General features: G+C 46.9%; 1 protein-coding gene across 3 annotated transcripts in view; it reads left to right on the top strand.

Moving 5' to 3' along the window:
• The first annotated feature begins 3,068 nt into the window (after positions 1 to 3,068).
• The window catches only part of MRAS (muscle RAS oncogene homolog), a 38,495-nt gene continuing 21,761 nt past the window's right edge, over positions 3,069 to 19,802 (top strand). For 2 of the 3 annotated variants that reach the window (XM_005519670.3, XM_088058846.1), the window contains exons 1-2: positions 3,069 to 3,129; positions 3,370 to 3,525. The gene's annotated coding sequence lies outside the window, so the exon portion shown is untranslated. Of the gene's footprint in view, positions 3,130 to 3,236; positions 3,526 to 19,802 lie in introns of those variants that run through there. The other variant, XM_088058847.1, reaches the window with a different exon arrangement.

The raw sequence follows: 19,802 nt of genomic DNA, 5'->3' as shown, positions 1-19,802 counted from the left end.
TGGAGTCAACTGGGAATGTAGGAACATCTCAGCCTTTTCCTTTGCAGCTCATTTGAGACTGAGCCATCAGACAGGGTTCAGGCTGTCTCCATGTGCTCTTCTCCAAATTCAGCACCGAGGGTCAAGTACACAGGGCTCTGCTCTAGCAAGATCTCATCTGATGCAGGATGGTGCATTTACCTCTGAAGGGTACAGGCAGGTACAGCTCCAGGCTCCAGCACAACCTCCCTGTCCTCCAGACAGTGATGCAAGCAGCACCTTGGGTCAGTTCTTGGGTGAGCCACTGCATCCCCTCCAACCCCATCTCCATCCTCTGACTTCCCTGAAGTGACCCCTTATCCCTGGCTGTGTGGCACCAGCAGGACCTTGCTGTGGTGCTGTGCAAACCCTCGTGTTTGCAACCTCCTGCTGCAGAGCTTGGGCAAGGGAAGTGTCCCCAGCAGCCCAAAAGGCAGCTGCCAACAAAACAGGCCAAGAGGCTCACGCTGCACTAACCCACTCAATATGGGATAATAAACAGCCACTTTCATCTAGACCTAATAGTGACATATTATGCTACATATATAATGCATCCTCTGATTTAGTGAGAGCTTGCCTGAAGTATAATCTGAATTGAGGAGTTCAGAGGTTGTACAGTCACTTCAATCTATTCACTGAAGCTGAAACAGACTGCAAATGTCATGTGCTTAAATCTATGTGGGGGAAATGTTGGCTGAAATTTTAAGGCACTCTTTTCTTTTAGCTTTGTATTTTGTTCCAGGGTTTGAAGTGTTGCCCGTCCTGCACTCACATGCCCCCAGGGAGCGCTGGTAAAGGGGAGGCTCTTCATGCCACTGCCTCTGTTGTCAAACTGACGTGATTTTTTGTTTGAGGGCTCCTTGGGGTGAGTCAGCAGGATACAAAAATGCACTTAAATAGGAGTTGTATTGTATAAGCGCTCAACCACAGCAGCAATTCCCCTGTAGCAATGTTGTTAACTAATATGCACTACAAGGAATTTAATGCTGCTCCAGATTCTGGATGGAATTGAAAGAGGACTTTCTGGCATTCTCCTCCATCCATAATTTTAGTATTTCTAATGGATAAGAAGGCTACTGAGAACTGAGCAATAGCCCAGATACCTGACATACAGGAGCCAGGCCACAGGCTTTTCCTGTCAAATGTTACTGACTTTGGTATGAAATGCCTCAGAGATTTTCAGATTTAGGTGTCTGAATATTTGGCTTGATTGGCAAATACAGCTATCTCCACAGAAGCAGAAATGTGCAGCTCTGAAGGGTGATCTGTTTAAGATGCCCAAATAGAAAGCTGGATGCCCAGATTTAAAGATCTAAACCTGAAATCTTTGGCCTACCAGTCCCAGGACTGCTGTGTCCCCAGCATTTAGTGACAGCATTTGCACACCTCTAAGGGTGTATAAATGACCTGCTGTGTTTAGCTTCGCTGATTCTGCCCTTGCTGGTGGCAAGATGTGCTGATAGCAAAAACCAGATAGCCAGCCGCCTCCATCACTGCACTGCAGTCGGTCCTGGAAAGATGAGGAGGCTGTTCTGTCCTAGCAGGAAAATTTGTAACCAACAGAGAAGCTGTTTCACACTAAATTCAGGTGCAAACATGTGACTCCTTTTGATAAATCCACACCTTATAAATCCAGCTGTTGATTCATGTGAACAAAACACATCTGTCCCACGGTTTGGTTGGGAAAGCCTGCGGGGATCCTCCTAGTCTGCTCCCTCTCACCTCTTCCACGCTGCTGGACCAACGCAGATTTTGAGGCAGATACTCATGTATCTTGTATGTAAAATGAAAGTACACTTCTCTCTGCCTCTTACACGTGTGGGAAAGAGCACAGAGGCTGTCTTGTTCTGTGCATGTTGCAGCGCTACTCCTTGGGCAGATCTTTCTGGGGACTACCGGAGTGTATGTAATGGTAATTCAGCACAGGAAGAGCACTGTGACTCTTCACTTGGGTTTAAAAACCATTTTGAGTTCCTGTACTTCTGTTTTGCAAACCACCAAGGAGGTAAGCCCTGACCCAGCAAGGTAAATTAGCAGGTGCCTAAATGTAACCCCCTGAGATGCAGTGGGCACTCCGTATGTCCCTGAGCATCCTGCAGGGTTGTGCCCAAGGTGCTCCTGTGGTAGGACACAACCTTCCTGCCATGGATTATTCTCACACAGCTATTGCCAGCATCCTCTGTGAGGGCAGCATGTGTCAGTAAGTGTGTGTAGGTGCAGGAGCAGAGTTTTGCTGGTGTCAGGTGCAAGGTGTGAGGTGCCAAAGAGCCCGCAGGTGGCATGGGAAGCACTGCTTTGGTTCTGCCTTCCAGTGCCAGCCAAGGGCACAAATGAGAAGTAAAAACACTGCCCATGTGTTCCCTGAGAGCTATATAGGATGAGCTGTGGTGTATTAAACAGGAATTTTCTTACTGGGATTAAAGTTAATGAGGCTTTCTCATATATGTATATGGGGGAGGAGGATAAGGGGGGTTGTGCGTGCATAGTAGCTGGTTCTCAAAAGCCCGGTGTGTGCTGCGTTCATGTGGTATGAAAGGCGCTTGTACCAGTCCGTGCCCTCCGGCTGTTGCCCCGTCCATCAGATGGAACCGGCTGTTTACGGTCCTGCTCCTCCTCGCCAGCTGGCGGCTGCACAAACCCGGCGGCCGCAGGGTCGGTCCGCTCCCCTTCAGCCACAGCCCCGCGGGGCCCGGGGTGCGGGCGGGGAGAGCCGGCCCGAGCGGTTTAAGGTGCCGCCGCTGCCGCCCCGCTCCACCTTAACGCGCGGCGGCGGCGGACGGGCCCATTGCCGCGCCGGGGGTCGGCGGGCCCGGGCCCCCGGGAGCGGCGCCGCGGCCGCGCCCGCCGGACAGCGGCACCCACGCGTGACCCGAGCGTGTCCCGGCCGAGCCGCCGCGCCGCAGGTGACGGCGGGGCCCCGCACCGCCGCGAATCCCCCTCCGGCGGCGCCCGGGCCGGCCCCCGGCGGCGGGGCCGGGCTATTTATAGCAGCCGCGGCGGCGATATAAGGGATGGCCGGGCGGGGGCTGCGCTGCCCCGGCCCCCGGGGGCCGGGCGCGCGGGGGCCCCCGGCGCTGCCCGGCCGCTGAGGGCGCGGCCCCGCAGCCCGGGGTGAGCTGGGCGGGGAGGGGCTCGGAGCGGAGCCGCTCCGTCCCGTCAGCGGGGCGGGGGGACGCGGCCGAGCACACGATAACCCGGGCGTGTTCTGGCCGTCCCCCGCAGGGCGCGGGACGGCGCCGCGCACTTCGGGCGCTCCACGCGTGACAAGCCCGCCGGAGGGGCGGGACCGCCGTGACACCCGGCGGTAACCGCGGCGGGTCTTCCCTCTCTGATTCTTCCCTCTCCCTACAGCGATTCCCGCTGAAATGCGGCGCCCCACGCTGGCATGAGCCCCCCCGTCGGGAGCAGCGCGCCCCGGGCACCGCCGCTTTCCCTGGCTGCAGCTCGGTGTCGGGAAGAGAGCGCTGTCGCCGCGGAGCCGCCGCTCGCAGCAGCGCCGGACGGACGGTACGGGGGCTTCGTGCGGCGGGAGGGCTGCGGGGGCCCGGCGTCCCTGCCCCGCCGAGCGCCGGCAAGAGGGAATGTGTGGCGCAATGGTCGGAACGCCGTGCGGTCCGTGTCTTCTCCGGGCTGTGCGCTGAGGAGAGGGGTCGCTCTGAGTTACGCGGTGTGATGGAAGGTCTTTGTAAATTGAGGGTTTGTTGGATTTTGCTTGTGACAGGGATTACACATCACACACACACACACACACACACACACACCCCGCCGCAGATTTAGAGTCGCGGTAATATTTTAGTTTCCTACCCTGGGTGTATTTTGATGTGATCTGGGTATGGCGAGCTTTCTTATCTTACATTAAAATTGCTCTTGGATCACTGAGTACTTTGTATAAGCTTCCATAACTTTTACAAGGATAGAGATGCTATCTTCAATTACAAAGAAACAAAGAGAGGAGGGAGGAGGTACGGATTTGGGGTGGGTTTTTTTGGTTGGTTTTGGTTTTTTTTCTTCTGGTTTTACTTTACTTTTACTTTGCTTTTTTACTCTCTGCTGTAAGAAAACAACCTGAACCACAGATAGGACTAAGATTTTTCTGACCTTGTGATTGGGATTGCTGGGATTAGATAGAAAAGTTGTAGGTTTTTTGTTTGCTTATTTATTTTAATCAACGGTTTAAGAGCCCTAGAAACAACGTATGAAGCCCTGCTTCCTAGACAGAGAAACTCAGCTAAAGCCACGCTGGCTGTAAGCTGAGGAGCGAGTTAAGTGTTAGACCTCGGGGGGATAAGCCTCAAGCATCGTGCTCTCCTCTGCTCCAGTGACCCTCCCTGTCGGAGCTGATCGCGTCGTGAAACAAATTGGGACTTCACAGCGGCAGGTCGGAGTGGAGACAGGGCTTTTCTCAGAAGAGCAAAGCGCACAGGGGAGCCCCGACCCCGGCGTGAGGCTTTTTCCCAGCACAGGGAACTGCAGCCCTTCATCACTGTCAGCTGGCACAGTTCTCCAGTAATGCCATGGAAATACGAAAATCTAAGCCATCAATTCTTCAAGTAGCTTAAATCATCTGAGTTTGGATTTTGTTGGCAGGCTTAAAGGGATGCTATTGACTGGAAATGTTTAAACATCTTACCTGGAAACTGTTGTTCAAAGAAGAGTTGAGGTTAAGAAAAATGACTGAACTTTATAGTCATATCAGCTATAGATGTGCTTTCTGAGTTTTCACTCTGATATTATCTGGTTAGCTCAGGCTCTTTCTGCACAAGAGAGATGCATTTCAAAGCCCTGAAACTGTAATTTTTCTATATGAAAGGTACTTGTCTCTTGCTCTGAATATGTTAAAACAGATTTGCAGAAACATGGTCTATTAATTTAAGAAAGGCTAAGAGAAAGATAGGAGAAAGAAAAAGGGGTGTGGCAAGGAAATTACAAAGTTAAAGCTTTAAAGAAGAGCACCTCTCTGTAGTAGAACTTTGGGCTGCCTAAGAGAGATATGATTTCTTTCTAGATATTTGAGTCTGAAGACACCAAGCTGACAGCTTCTCCTTAAAGATAATAGTGTATGTAGAAAATAGGTATGACTAGCTTCATATTATAGTTCTGCATCAATTTATTTGTCTTTCTTCGGTTTTTCTCCTCCATTCCAGAAGATTTCCTATATGATAAAGAGCATATACCCAGACTGCAGAGAGCCAAATGACCCACCAAGCATCACTCCTGAGCCAGGGCAGCTGCACTAGGGTCAGAGCTGGCCCAGCACCTCTTTCAGAAATTATGTGAGAGGCAGTACTATTTATTGAAGTTTTTGGTGGGTATTTTCACAAGCTCAAATATTTTTGCAGATGTTCTAAGAATTGCAGAAACTAAACTTGCCTTCTTCATGGGAGGAGGTTTTAGTATTTGTTGCACTGGATGTTTTTTTCTTAACCTGGGACTGAGGCTAGCACTAGGGAGGAATAACATTGTATCAGAAGGTGGTTAGAGAGGACTGACTTCCTTCTCCCCACGGATTTTTTTGGCACTGGTGGAGACATGGCATTTGGGGACTGGAAGTGTGAAAATGAGTCCTGCACATGAGCTGGTATTGTCATTGGCAAAGACAGTGTAAGGCAGGTGGATATAAGAAAAATGGATGTGGTGATTCATTGGTGTTGATACTGTGCTGTGGTTTCTTAGGCTCTTCTTTAACTGCAGTGTCCTGAGTCCTCCCTGGCCCATTAGCTGCACCATGTCCTTCTAGTGGTGTTTCAGGATTGACAATGTTTGAGCAGAAACTCTACCCCCTTCTCTTAATTTTGGAAGGCTCCTTGAGCAAAGCTGTTCAGCTTCATTCATTTCTGCCCTTGCATTTTTATCGTCCTTCCCCCTGGGTGTGAAGTCCTTTCTGTAGCTGGATTCAAGCCAAGAACCTCTATCCACAGCTGCCAAGCCTGGCATCCTTACTGACATGCTGGCTACAGGTGAGTCAGCTCATTAGGATGAATCAGTATGCTCTATAAAAGTTTTAGGCTCCAGACTTCAGCTTGACTGCTCTTAATAATTTGGTTTTTCCTGGGTTATTTGTTTGTCACTCCTTCAGCCAAGCTGTCACTCCTGGTGGCTCCTCACTTCAGACTCGCTCAGCTTTTGGAGCCATGCAGCGCCTTCAGTGCAGTGCCCCTACAATTTGTAGAGCTGCTTTTGCCTCAGCATTGTAACATATCCATGACTGCTTATCCCTTTACCTCTCTTACCTGCACAGGTGGAGTTAGGAGGGATTGCACCTTAGCATGGGAATGTGCAGCTCTTAATGCAGGGAGTACTTCAGATTCTGGAGGTGGAGAATATCAACATGAATCCACAGAAATGAAGAGGGGAGTGTTTTGCCAAGGTGGTGGTGTTTGCATAAGCTTTTACTGTCATAAATAAGTAGATTGAGATTCAGGGGACAGATTCAATGTGAAAAATAGGGAATTAATTTTCAGGCTTCCGAGGCAGGGCTAAGGAAGAGAAGTGGTATTAAAGATATGGAAATGTGCCTTGAAAGTGACCTTTCAAAGAGGGCTGACATTATTTTTGTTGTATGAAGCACCCAAGTTTAATGAAGTATAAAGCAGAAGGGGTTGGGAGGATTTGATCCAAGTGAAAACAGAATGAGCGTGGGCCTGGCAGATGGGAGGAACATTAGCTCACTCCTTGGTGGAGTTGTTGCTTCTTTCTCCTGTTGTTGCTTACAGGGGTGCTTGAGAGAAGATACTTACCAGGGAGGGGAGAGTAACCTTCCTGTTCTACTTTAATGTCACTGGCTGTATTTTTCTCTGTGGGGAAACAAAGTTCCAGCGCTCCAGTGGGTCACATCCTGAGTGTTTGTATCCAAAGTAAATCTAGAGCAACACCGTCTACTTCAATAACATCTGCAATAAGCCACAACTGGCTCTTTCTGAACAGAGAGGAGAAATGAACAGCTGTAACTTCTGATGCTGAATTTTTTGGCATACTCATTTTTTTGAGATTTATGGCTCTTTTATTCTCCGTTTGAGCATGTAGTGGAGCAATTGCTGATCCGAGCATGTGTATGTGTGAGAAAATGTCAGCTGAGGAGTAATATATATATGGAAATCTTGCATAGAGATGGAACAGGCAGCCAGTTTGCCATTAGATAATGAAATAATTGTACAAAAATTATTTGTACAAAAAAGTCTCCTGAAATAAGGATTGAGGGAAGGGGTAGGGACAGGGTTGGGGGAGGTTAACAATATTTTTAAGTAGCTTGCTCTAGTTACAGTGCTCATTACTGACTCTCCTGCAATTTTACTGCTTCAGACACTGCTTTTCCAGTGAGTGTTGCTTGGTGTTGCACTTGCAGATAGGTTTCTGAGAGACCAGCCCAATTGCTGGAGCTAGATGAAGGGATTGGAAATTGCCCCCAAGTACTTTCTTGGTGACAAACTGGCCAAAGGTTGGTAAGGTAAGGTCAGCAACTCTTACAGGTACCAACGAACCTGCCTCTCACTGAGATCACTTTTCTTCCATCTAAAATGGGGTAGTAGAAGTTATTTCTTTGTGGGATGTGTTGAGAGCATAAATATACATGAGATACTTCAGAAGGCATCCAAGTATCTGAGACGGTCTTGGATGGGATTCCCCTTCCTGCTACTTCTCTTCTGGCCAGAACTGACCAGCAGAAATGTTCAGTGCTTGTATAATTTACGTATTAAGTTTTGGCAAAATTTTGTTAACCTTGGAATTTGTTTGACATTGATAGGCTCAAGAGTAAAATCTTTAACTAGTTTCTTGTACTTTCTTCTTCTACTATAGACCAGCTTAAAAAGTTCCTGGCACTCCTTCACCTTCTCCCAGATAACACAATGTCTGCCTTGCCTTCTCTTTGAGAAGATCTGCTTCTGCAGAGAATGTTGAACCAAATCTCTAACTTTATGCAGGGTGGTAAAAGTGGTTTATTCTGTCTTCATCAGCTCTTGACTGCATCTGCCTAGTTCTTGGCCTAGAGATGAATGTCACTGAGGACTGCCTGGGGACTATTTTGCATCTGAATGGTGACTTGTAATGATTCAGGTAATGGGCCAGACCACTGCTTTATATAGTGACTGGTGCTAGTCCAGTGAAGTCCAAACAGCTGCTACAAATTTCCATCATCTCCAGTGAAAACAAGTACAACAGCATCAGCTTGCAAGCAGTTTACAGTAAACCTTCTCCCTGGGCTGTGGGTTAACCTCCTTAAATGTCCCTTGTGGTCAGGTCTGTTACTCTCTATGTGAAAATAAGTCTTTCTGATTTACTGGAGTGTAAATAAACCAAGAAGGTCTTTCACATTCAGGCTCTCTCATCAGCATATATTAGTAACGCTCATCAGCTTTTGACTGGAACTTTGATGGCATAATTACTCTGAAAGGGTAACATATTCAAAACTACCTGTGTGACTCTGGGAGTTAGATTCCTCAGAGTCTTAGTCATTATTTTAAATAGGAATTAGCTTTTTAAGCTACACACACTCCTGGAAGTTTTAAGCAAGGCTTTTGTTTATCTTGTCTTTAAAATGCCAGTTTCTAAGATCAGAGTGGCAGCTCTGCCACTCCGCTCATTTCAGATATTAAATAAGAATGTTGGAGAAACAATTAGAAAAATACTGTGGTAAATAAATTCTCATGGGTAATCTTACTAGACAGGTCCAAGAAGTAAAAATGTACTTTACAGTCACCTGACAGCAGGATGGATGTGAGCATGCATTTTCAGCTATGTCTTTAGGACAGCTGAGAGGATGACTGATGCCTCAGCTGTTGTTGTAGACAGAGCAAAGCATGTATTTCCCTAGACAGGATTTGGTGCACTTAACTCAAATAGCTTGTGACTAGAACAGTTCAAGTCACTGGGGCAAACATTGTTATCAGAAGAAACAGATAAACTAAGAAAACAGTCTTGCATGCTCCAATGTTTGTGTAGGTAAGATTTTAATTTGCTATCAGTCTTAGAGTTCTTTTTTAGTAGTGATGGATTAGTCTTGATACTTGTGCAAGTTTTAAAGCATTCCTGTAACACTTGTAATGCAAAATCTATTTATTTTGCAACATACCTGTGAGATAGGGACCTGCTCTTTATCTCATTTGTACAGCTGGGGAACTGAAGTATTCAGTAAAGCTAAACACAGCGTGAAGGATTGATCACACAAGAAAGTCTGCAGCAGGACAGACAGGAGGGTGCTGAAACTGGGTCTCAATTCCCATGAAAATCAACAAGCTCAGCTCCATACTTTTCCTATCTGGCTCTTCGTCAGTGCTTCTGAAGCAGTTTGTGGCATTTGCTTGGCCAGATGATGTGGGTTTGGCTTTTCTAAGGAAAGAAGCTCAAGCCTGGTGAGGGAGGGAGGTATGTCTGGGGGAAGATGAAGAGTGGGGAGCATTCCCCAGCTGGAGATGCCTCCACGACCACTTCTTCAGTGAATGAAGCCTGTGCTGCTTCCCCAAGGCTGGCACAGGCTGCTTCTCAGCTACTGAAAATATTCCTTTCTGGCAAATCCCTGCTTTTCTTAATAAAGTTGATATGAGTGGCTGGGTTGATGATGGAGCTTTCTGCCCAGCTCCACATCTCCTGCCACAGTGCCAAGTCCCTGTGCCGCCTGGGTTCCCTGACGGAGGAGAGCCTCATCTGTTCTATCTCAGCTGTGTGAGGGTCACCAGTGGTTGGGGTTTGGTGAAGGAAGCTGTCCAAAGCTGGCAGGAGGAATTTTTTGTTATGGTTTCATGATGAACAGTAACAATGTGAGTTTTATTGCTCAGAATGTATCCACATTTATAGGATGCTATATTTAAAAAGGAGAAAAAGTGAGTCATGGGGAGCTTATGCTAATGCTAAGTATTTATGTCTACCTCTTGTGAGGCTGAAGGCAGTGGGAGTTGAGCAACATTCTTGTGAAGTGTCTAGAGGATTTACAGATCAAACTAAAGCCTGCTGAAGTCAGCTGTAAGTCATGCTGTGCCTCGCTCGGGGCCCATGTCATGTACTGTGTGTGGGTTACAGTGAAATATTCCTCTTGGGAAGCCCAGGAGCGCTCAGTGCTGCCGACTTCCCTGGGCTTGGGCAGGAGCTTGACTTGCTCCCAGAAGTTACTGTTCTGCCACTGGAAAGTCACTCCTGGGTTGCTGCCAGGGCAGGGATGTTGCTGTGCCTCCCAGGCCATGCCTGCAGCATCACAGGAATGGGTACCTGCTCCCTGAGTGGGAGCAGGCAGAGCCAGCTTCTCCTGCTCCTCCGCAGCAGCTGCAGTCCCAAGGAGATGTAATGTCAGGGTCTGCTGTGCTACAAGCTGCTGGAGCTTTCCTTTCAGAGCTGCACAGGGACACAGGAGTCCCAGGGTTCGGAGACTTCCACTTATGGCATGTCTTGACACTAATTCATTTGGCTTCCACTTAATTATGAAGTTCAAATGTTGGAGTTTTTTTTAAAAGTTCTTTAATGAAATTGCTATCTGATTGAGAGTGCCAGGGAATTCAGCTTTTCCAAGTGTCTGCTTGCCAGCATGCCCCTGTTCCTGTCACAGCTAAAGGAAGGACTGGGATTAGGATTTCACTGGTGGGTGAGCCAACAATGGAGTATGGAGAGGGACACTGTGAACAAATCCTGACAGCGCCATGTGTCCAAAAAATGCAGATTTGGCAACAGCAAGAGGCTCTGCAGTTCATCTGTTTTATCCACTTATTGGAAGGAGGAGTTTTTGAAGTGAGAAAAATAATAATTATTGAAGTGAAATCTTCAGCTTTATTGAACTTTTTTCATTTGTTTTCTTGTGATTTGTTCTGGTTTTGTTTTTGTATTTTTTTTAACAATTGGTCATACCAGTATGAAAATGAATGTGTTTGAACTTCCTTTGATACAGTTTTGAGTGGTACACTATTGCAGCCTGCTCTGTTTTCCAGTGCAAGGCATACTCTGGTTTATGGAAACACATCTTCATTTTGCAAATATAAGAGGGGTTGAAAAGCTTTTGAATAGGGATCTGCTCTTTGCATTGCTGGAAGCATTAAGCCTCATGGTGAGTCTGATAGGCAGTAGCTGGAACAAAGACCCACCCAGCCCAGATTAAAAGGATGTTAATCCACATCAGTGTAGTGGGAATCGCATCCAATTTTTTTCTTGAGCTGGCCTTTCCACATAAAGAACTACTAAAACACTCAGTGTAGCATGTCTTCAGGTACCTGGTGACTCCAAAAAAAAGCATTTAAAGGTTTTTTTTCTGTGAATTTGTGATCCTGTGATGCAAGCTCTTTACCAGTTGGTTGTTGAAACACAGACTCTGAAGGGGTACTAAATGACAAAAGTAACAGGATGCAGATGGAATTTAATCTGTTGGACACATCCAGACACTGTTATCGGGTCTGTCATCTGTGCTTAGCATACCCAGATAGCTCCTGAGTGGTCTGCATAGACAGCTGGCAGTTTAGTAGAGATTGTGATCTTCAGAAAATATGTAGCTGACGTACTTGCTATGGAAGTATTGGTGTCACCAGCCTAAGTGCAACACTTGCTAGGTGGGGAACACATATCATATATATAACATATAAAGCAGGACTCTTTGGAAGAAGTTATTCAGTACCAAGCACTGCCAGAAAGAGTCATGAAGGGCATCCACAGAGCTTGTCCTGCAGGGTGATGAACTGGGAGCAAGGAGGTCACTGCAGGAATCCTTTTGGCTCAGTAGTGCTTGCTGCTGAGCTGCAGTTGTAGACTGAGGCTGGTTTGGTGGCTGCTGGTGTTTTGTGGGGACAAGAATCCCTAACTAACCCTGGAACAGGAGGAGACATGCCCCAGTGCTCTGGAAAAACCCTCAGCTGTTGTGAATTGTTTTTGTGCAACAGTGCAAGGTCAAACAGTGCTGCTGTAGCTCTCAGAATAGTGCATGATCTCTCTATAAAGGTACCTGCCTGCATCTGACACAGCTGCCCTTGGAGAGCAAGGAAGGTATTGCCTGAGCCCACTCTGAGCCCACACTGCCACATGAAGAGACCTTGGGAGTTGCTGGGGAAGGATTGTAGCTCAGAATTAGCAAGTCCAGAGGTTGTAATCAGCTGCAGTGATGAGATGGACTTGAATGAGTACTTGCAGCACTTCCCTAAGAAAATACTCTGTAGCTCAAGGGCAGAGTGCTTTGAGAGAGACTTCTGTTTCCTCCATATGCTGTGTATGCTTTCAGATCTAATCTGCAAACAGGGAATATGTCAGGCATGAGGAACTGTTCAGACCATTTGCTTTTCTTGAGGTTTGGGCAGGTCCAAAGAGATGCTGAATGCTCTGTTAAGATGCTCGGCTGGGCATCACTTCCTCTGTGCATCCTGCAGAATAGCTCCACGAAGCACAAAGGTGCTGGCAAGCTGCTGCATCACCCTAGTCCTGTAAGCAGCAAGAGTTTTGTTACATGAGATTTACTTGTGGAGTATTAAGTCTGTCTTCAAAAGTTTGACTTGGACCAAATGGAGCATGAAGTGGCTTTCATGTTAATCGGCAAAGTTAGCTAAGAGAATATATAATTCCTTATTCTTTCTGTAATGTAGTGAGCCTGTTTAATTAGACAACTGGGATTTGAATTATTAAATAACAGAACCGTTTCAATCTACTTTTCTGTTGGTAAAGATCTCCAGCAACCCCATTTTTATTCCGTGGATTTTTAAATTATGAGTTTCAGAAACTCTTTGAACCTCAGGAGGATGGCTTACTGGATCCAGGAGGACAGAGAAATAGGACTCTTTTTTTAAGGTCTCCTGGGCACAGCAAGTTACTCTCTGTTGTTTACATACCAACCTCACAAGAATATGGAAATAAATGCTAGGCTGTCGAAGCAAAGCAGAAAAATTGTGTTTTCAGCCATATCCTGTGTCAAAGTATCTGTTTGGTTTTGTGCAGCATAAGAATAAATCCTACTGCATGAAACACTGGGAGTACTTCTCTGGTTTTGGGGGAAAAGAGAATCGAACAAAGTAACAGGAGCTGCAGTTCATGGGCTTGGGAAGACTCCTGAAGGTGGACTGGCATAGCTGAGCGAAAGGACAAAGAGGAGCTGTCTCAGCCAGAGCAGTGAAGAACTGCAAAACTTGAGGAGTGATTGGAGGTGTGCCACCTCCAAGGCAACGACAAAAGGGCTGAGGAAATGTCTGCCACTGTCCATGGTTGGGGCAGAGCCTGGGCAGGGTGTCCTTGTGGGCATCAGGAGACAAGGGACTTGCTAACAAAGCCACTTGGTCCCAAAAAACTCCTTAAATATCTTCCAACCTCAGGCTTCTCCAGCTGTCCTGACCCCAGGCTAATGTATTCTGGTTCCTGTTTGGGACTGGTGCACTTCAAAAGCCTTGTTGAGTGGAGGGGTGGGTGGACACCGTGGGTGGAACTGGTGACCCAAAATACCATTTCCCCTTCCTAAAGCTGGGCGTATACCAAACTTGTGTCTCTGTGTGGTGAAAGAATATGAACCAAAAGTGCTGAGAGATGCAGTGGTTAAATTGAAACATGCTGTGGCAGGATGAAAGTAATCTTGTCCCTTACAAGGCCTTAATGCTTTGGGGCTTTATTTTTTTCAAGTGGCTGCCATCCATGCTGTGTCTATCTGTGCTTTTAATAGAGATATTTTTATATGCAGAGATGTATCAAGATGCCATCAGTTTAAATCACCCCGTGTTATATTATCACTCACTAGGTTGATACAAAAAAACAGTATCTGTAGTTGTATTTTATTTAAAATTTTAAGTCTGAAGTGTCATTGAAGGTGCTGAAGCATAAGAGGATGACTCCCATGTAAGGGTCTATGTCCCTTGCAGGGAGCCCTGCAGTACAAAGAAGGATCAAATCCAAATATTTTGCTGTTTCTGTGAGTCTGGTATGTAAAATATGATGCAAATGAGAGATTTACCTGGATTGCCAAGACTAAGGATAATCCATAATCTCTTTGCTTGGTGTTTAAAAACAATGGCACTGTACATGCATAGGAATGGCACATGAGATCTACCTTAAGGCTAGAGCTACATAATTCTGTGTCCCACTGGTTTTAAGAGACCTTGGTGTATTGACTTAGTTACAACTTTGCAGCAGGGTAGCTGTACTTCAGAGATCTGTGGTAGATGGGAGTTAAAAATAAGTCTTATAGCAGAACCTAAACATTTCTTTGGAATTTCTCAGCCAAGGTCTCTAGGAGATTAAACATGTTTTCTTGCTCAGATTCTTCTGGGTTTCAAACAGCAGAAGGAGAGCAGAGTAACTGAACCAAAGCAATGATTTGGAAGAGCTAATCAAGGATGAGGAGTTCTTCTTTGAAGGTAGCTCGATTTATCTCATTAGTCTAGACTCAGAAACTTTGTCTAGTTAATTTGCTTTATTTGGTTCATGCATGGTTTTAGCTGTGAAGTGACCTGTCCCATGGCTCAGGTAAAGCATGAGTGCTGTGCACTTGTAGGAGCTCTGGACCACTCAGGTACAGCTGCAGTGTACAGTGGCACTGTAGTACCACTCACAGTTAAGGAAAGGTGAGTATGGTCCAGCCTCAGGAAATGTCAAGCAGTGTGGTGATACCAGTATTTAACTGATGCTTTATCCTCTTGTCCCATCAAAGATGCTTACCTGCCCCTTTGCCAAGACTCAGTGTGTTCACTGTCTGTATCGCTCTGTAGCCCAGCACATCTCCTCACTCCCTCTGGGACAGCATCCTTTGAGGGAATCTGACTCTGCAATTTCTGTGCATCTCTCAGTGTCAGCCTGATGATAAGACAGCAGGAGGCATAGCACTGGGTGTGGGGCTCTGAGTACCTTGAAAGCTGACTTCTGAAATGAGTATAACCAAGTGTGGTGTGTTTCTCCCATGTGAAAACAGTTTACAGGGCAAAAGCAGATGTTATTGTTATTTGGTGTGTGTGAAAGCGCAGAAGCGGGTGTGCCTCTCTTTTCCTTTAACTGGCAAGAGAATCTGCTGTTGCTTTTTTATTTTTATTTTTTTTCCCCCCCACCAAATGGTAATTGAGTTTTGAGGGGCTTTATCTTTCCCTAAAGTTGTGGGTGAATTTCTGATGTGATTGCACAGTGTAGTGGTGGTTGGAGCCCTGCTGTTGCCCCGTTCATCGGAGCTGCTTCACGAGAGAGCAAAACACTTCTGAGGTATGATTTCCCATAGCATGCTAATCTGGTGAAGTGCTGTAGATTTGCTTGCTGGCACTGTTTAAATCCATAATGCAGCACCACCTGCCAAACCACGGGGCATAATGGAAGTGTTAATGAAGGTACATATATACCCTCCCACACGGCTGCAAGTTGAATGACTTAAGAGTCAAGGCAGAGAATTTAGTTTGAGTGCAGAAGGAACTAGAATTAGCATATCCTGATGCAGATCTCTGCTGAAACTGGTGAGTGAGGGGTGGCCACAGGGGTCTAAAGTTTGGTCAGCTGACTTACAGGGTGCTTTCTTAGATTTTCAGCTGCTGCTCTATGGATTCATCCACTCATGACACCTGAGATGTAACTTGGGCATTCAACAACAAAGTGCAGGTACTGAGCAGCACCAGCTGGGGCCCTGGTACCTCTCTTCTGGAGGGGTATTCTCATGGGGTGTTTCTCTCCAGTGCTGGCAGCGTGAAGGCACTTGATAGCGGAGTGGACTTGAGTGATGCAAGTGTAAACTCTATTGCTCAGGGGTGGTTTGGCCAGTTGCCCACTGGTGCCTGAGTGCCAAGGTGTGTGTTTGCCACCAGGCTGGCGCAGAGTGGAAGGAGCAGGGGAAAAGCTGACAGCCAAGAGGTTTGCCAAAGAGAGGGGTAGGAAGAGGCAGCAGGGCTGGCCCGGCACATGGCTGGGATGCTGGCAGTGTATGTGCCCCCTGTCCTCAGGCAGGTTTAATGGAATGCTGTGGCTTTGTAAAACCCTGCATCACCTTGTGTGAGGCAGAGGAGGGGCCTGTGCATCCACCCCTCATCCCACTCCTCATCCTTGTGCCCAGTCCCGAGTTCTGCCCACCCTCCTCTTTGAGACAAGCTGTTGGATTTGCCAAGTATGGAGTCACCTCCCCAGCATGCTGTACGTAAATAAGAGGCTTGTGCTCTTGGCAGACATTGTAACGAGCCTGGAAAAAATTACTGTTACAGGTCCTGGCCCAGTGATGTGATCTTGGAGTCTTCCAAGTGACAGAGCAATGACATGGACCTGGGAAATGCCTGAAATAGCCTTCCACACAGTTCTGGGATTTAGCGTCATTAAATTCTAAGTAAAATAGGCCATGTGCCTATTTGGGCAAACTTGGGAGATAGCTGTTCCTTCACCTTCTGGTGAAGCTCTACTAAATCTCATCTCCAGTATACAGTCTAGCATACTCTGTTCTTCTGTACCTGTAAGTGAGTATTAGATGTGTTGTGGGGAACCAGGAGGACTGTCCTTGATTCAAGACTGGGAAAATTTTAAGAGAGCCCTACAAGCCTGCCCTGTGCCTTGGGGTGTAGAACTATTGCAGAAACATCAGTGCTGCCCCATAGCTCACAGATAATTTCAGGGAACATCATGATGCTAAGTGAACAGGCAATGTGTCTTTTTTTCCATAGGATATGTACAACAATAGTCTTTTTGTCTAGGAAGGAGATAGACATGAGTCAAGTTTTGGAAAAGACTTGCAGGTAGAGGACAGATTTTGGAAATAGTCTGGAGATCCCCACTCTTCTCACCTTCCTTCATCTGTCCCTTGGACTTGATAGGATTCACCTAGCCCCTAGTGGAAATGCTATTACCAGGGAACTTCACAGCCTTAAGCTCTTTGCAGCTGTCTAAAAGATGCAAAGTGTGTTTGCCAGGAGGGGAGTCTTTAAAAAGCCATTTACATCCTGAAAGACATCCGGTAGAAACACTGGAGATGTAAAAAGCATTAAATACTGAATTGAGCCTGACTGGAAGACAAGCTTGGAGCCAAATGCATTGACTGATTTGCAGGAGGGTGACTGGAATGAGGTGGCCTGTACCCTTTCTATCCATTAATCATCTCCAAAGCATCCATAGGTGCCACAAAGTCTGCGCCTTGGCTCAGCCATGTGTGAACAGCATGGTGCCCGTAAGGCTGCAGGACCATGACCCATCAAGGAGCTGGGCAGAGGGGTGGATGCACCCCTTGTTTTGGGACTGATGTGGGGAAGGCAGGGTAGAGCTGTGAGGAGGTCTGTGCTGGGCAGTCCTTGGCGTTGCTTAGGATCCCTTCACAGTTCCATGCTGCAGCTCAGGAATTCGTTGCCTGGACCACTTCCACCTGCCCAAGGTGATGCTGGTTGAGACTGGGAGGGCTGTGCCATGCACATCTGGCTGTGCCATGCACATCTGGCTGTGCCATGCTCATCTGGCTGCATTGCTAGCATCAGGGCTGCATGCAGGCAGCCAAACATCTGGGCTGCAAACAGGGTGTTGCTGAAGCACTGGGCTATTGCTGCAGACACCTCACTGAGCAATATTAAGAGCAGCAAAACCACCCAGGGCAGTGAATTTGGGGTCTTTCCTATTGGTGTGTCAGCAGGCTGGGATGTGTAGGAGGGAAGCTGCCCATTTCCAGGGATTGTGCGAGCAGGAAGGGCAGCTATTGGAATTTGAAGCCGCTTCCTCCACTGAATTTGTTCTTGCTGTGTTATCTCTGCCTGGGCAGGGCAGGGGAACATCTTGGCTATCTACTTTTTTGCTACAGTATGTTTAGGTCAACTTCATTGGTTCCATGATAACATAGGAGAGGCCTTCCTGGCCTTACTGGCAAAGAATTTGCAAGAGTAATACAGGAATCTGCCATCCCTTGATGTCTCATGAGAGCTTCGGAATTAAATGGGTAAGGAAAGGGGTGGTGGATTTTAACACACAAGAAGTAATGGAAGTAAGAATAGCTGAGCCAGGCCCCAGTTACTGAGTTGCTCTCATTTCATAGCTTGGCAAAAGGCTTGGATCAGCCTCCAGTGAACACCCCTAAACTGGCAACCATACAGTTTTATTTGAGGTCTTAGAGCTACAGGAATGGATCTTGTGTAGCTGCTTTCTGGTCGCATAACTGTATTCTTCTACAGAACTGGTAGTGGCAGAGCTATAACTACAAATGACCCAAATCTGACTGAAGTGTTCTTTTTAATAATAATGGGGAAAAAAATAACCTGGTTTCTGCACCTGACTGTTGGCTTGTCAGAGTGACAGAACTCTTCTTATTTTGAAAAGGGCACTACATCTCCAAGGGAAACAGGCTGAAGATTAATGGTGTTGTTGTGGGAGGTGGAGGAGGAGTCGGGAGAGGGAGCAGAGTTGCTTTTGGATGACATTTGTCAGTGTGATTGACTCATGCTGTGCTGCACTTACATACAGACTGGGGACACCGACAAGCATGTGCTTCCCAGTAAAAACAAGTGAGTCCCTGAACCGAGCCTGGCCACAGGGAAGCTGCTGCTCAGTTCTACAGCAAGGGCTTCTCCTTACATCACTGAGGGATTTGCAGAGGGGGAAGGTGGCGGGGGGGGCGCCTACTACCTAAGCCGTTTCCAGTGACGTGGCTTTTTATTATTATTATTTGTTCAGGCTATAATTCCATGTTTCCTGAAATAACTACCAAGTATTCATCAGGCAGCTACTGCCTTTAGCTGCCTTTTGTGTGAATCTCAAGTGCTTCATTACTCCCCCGGTGCGTTTTCTTTCTCTTACAGTAAATCTGAGCAGCATCTGTATGGTGGAGGAGGTGATGCAATTTTGGGTTGAAAGGGAGAAAAGGTCTGGCTGGCACAGGAAGCCAGTGAGCAGTTCAGGGAACACAACACTCGGGATACAGCATCTTTTTGCACAGGAGGAGAATTGAAGAGGCCACTTCCAGGACCAACAGTTACCTCCCCCCACATTCAAAGCCCAGCCAATTGCAGCTCTTTATTGCTTGGTGGAGGATTTTATTTTTAAAATATAGTTAGTTTAAGGTTTTTGTTTTGTTGGGTTTTTTTCTCCCTTTTAGTACCAATCTGATAGTGCTTTGATCACTGCTGCAAAAGGAAATGCCTGTAATTTCCTGTGCAGGTCTTCCCAGGTGCTGGACTCCATCAGATCCGGAAGCTGATGGGAGTTGGGAGCACCTGTTAGAATTCTCCTTCATAGAAAACCTCAGAGAGTTGAAATTGCACTTAGGTTTTGAAAAACTTACTGCCAGAACTATAAAAGACATCAGACACTGGCTTCCCGCATGACAGATCTGTTCCATGCTGACTTCCCACTGAAGACTGGAGCATGGTCCAGCTTCTGTTCAGTGCCTCCTTTTGGAGGCATTGACTGGGAAGGAAATCTGACAGACTGGAGAAAACTTGGCTAAGAGTAAATAGTCTTTATTTAGTAATAATTAGCAGTGGTTTTTCATACACCTACGAGTCCTTTGGCTCTTGAAGGGTTGGGACATGGTCATGCCTACTTGAGGGAGAAATTCCTGAAGTTCATTCAGTCCTGATCAGCATGACTCAAGGGAAGCAGCAGCCTCCTAAAAGGGCATGTCCAGTCTTTCAAGGATTCTTAGTTCCCAGCCCAAGGGATTGCCTACAACACATCGTGCTGAACTATTTTGGTACCTGGCTAGCGTCTCTGGGTGTGTCGCGTGGTTGTGTGGCTGCAGCCAGCAGTCTGCAAGAGGAACAGAGAGGGAAGTGTTCAGATTTTGCAGAGTTTCAGCCCTGCAGGCACTGCATGGAGCTGCTAATGCTTACAAAGTGGCCGGGTAAAAGGGTGTAATCAAGTGAGCTGTGGGTAGAGGAAGAGTTCTTAATTGCAGCTGTAGGAGTAGTTGGCAGCCTCGG

This window comes from Pseudopodoces humilis, chromosome 8, assembly GCF_049639895.1.
Source record: "Pseudopodoces humilis isolate 2021_Gansu_Grassland_sample_001 chromosome 8, ASM4963989v1, whole genome shotgun sequence".
Taxonomy (NCBI): Eukaryota; Metazoa; Chordata; class Aves; order Passeriformes; family Paridae; genus Pseudopodoces; species Pseudopodoces humilis.
Note: the sequence above shows the minus strand (reverse complement) of the source record. Positions and strands in the feature narration are given on the sequence as shown.